Source organism: Drosophila virilis, unplaced genomic scaffold (assembly GCF_030788295.1).
Source record: "Drosophila virilis strain 15010-1051.87 unplaced genomic scaffold, Dvir_AGI_RSII-ME tig00002331, whole genome shotgun sequence".
Lineage (NCBI taxonomy): Eukaryota > Metazoa > Arthropoda > Insecta > Diptera > Drosophilidae > Drosophila > Drosophila virilis.
Window position 1 is genome coordinate 66,515 of NW_027212913.1, and position 1,362 is coordinate 67,876.

Here is a 1,362-nt window from a genome sequence, read left to right on the forward strand (position 1 = left end):
ATTCAAATATTTGTCCATAACCACATGTAATAAAACTTCTAAACAATATTGTTCAATATTAATATTACTCAGAGCTTGCAATGTGCTACAAATTGAATCGTTACTTATGCCATTTAAAGTTACAATATTGTGAAATCGTTTTCCGGTGAATTTTTCCGCAACAGTCTCCTTGACCAGTGAACATTCGGCTCCAGAATCGAAACAACATGGAATAGACTCACCGGATAAGGTAATTGTTCCACTTGGTAGAGCTACTGTACAAACGTCAACTCGCTTCTCGTAGCTCTTCCTGTTTTCACCAGTACGATTTTTGGGGCATACAGAAGCCACATGTCCGATTTCACTTAAAACATTTAATTTTTGATCGATCCTTTACTCCGGACGTGCTGCTCACGCTATAACTCCTTTCTGTTGGGTCTGATCCTTTTCCCAGTCGAATATCCGTCCTCCTCGTTGTTACGCTTCTTGAAAGCGTAAGCCTGTAGCTGCTGCTGCAGCTCATTACGAGTCGTCACATTCGTTGTAAACAGCCAACGCAATAAATTATTATCAATTTGAGCTATGTGGGCTAACGCTACTGATACAGCAATCTCCTCCAAATTCTTTGCCTTCCACTAAGAGAGCAATAGGGTGACTATGCGACTGCCGTACTCAGCAAAACTCTCTCCAGTTTTAGGACGTCCGTTAAAAATGTTCATCAGTAGGCAGAAGTTGCCTCAATGCCCACGAAAGGTTGGATGAAGAGTTCCTTAAACTGCTGCCATGTGATGCCAGCCAGGCATATTTGGGACAGCCATTGCGGTGCACTGCCTTCTAATGCTTTGCTTAACGCAATCACAAGCGCACTGCCTTCGAGAGTATTATCCGCGAAGATTAGATCCACTGTAGTACACCAAGCTGATGCATCTGCTCCAGCGGTGTCAGGGCAAAACTTGGGTAGAGTGACGTGGAGTGCTCTCCCGTCTATTGCCGGTGCTCTTGGTGCCTGCATGGATTTTATTATTTCCATTAGATTACGATTTTGCTCTTCTAAGGCTGCCCTTAAAAAGTTAGAGCTGTCCTCTTTTGGCGGAGCTAATTGCACTTCTGATTTCGGCGGCAGGGGGACGTCTGTCGGCGGCAAAGGTATGTCATCCATGTTGATACTTCTGATGATTGACGCGGCTGCACAGCGAGCTCCGATCGGTTCAAATACCCAAGCTCAACTGACTATGTCAGCCTACGCAGTCATGTCGTAAACTCACTCATGTCGTAAACTTACTCATGTCGAGTGTATGTAGCCATCTCTTTCTTACTCAAGACTCTTGGTATCTTACCATCGAACCTCACTCAGCAGCAGAGCGTCTCTGCCTCTGCTGCCGT

General features: G+C 44.9%; 1 pseudogene; it reads right to left on the minus strand.

Annotated features, from left to right (window-relative positions):
* Window positions 1-395: 395 nt before the first annotated feature.
* On the minus strand, window positions 396-1,138 carry LOC138911736 (uncharacterized; annotated as a pseudogene).
* Between the last annotated feature and the right edge of the window lie 224 nt (window positions 1,139-1,362).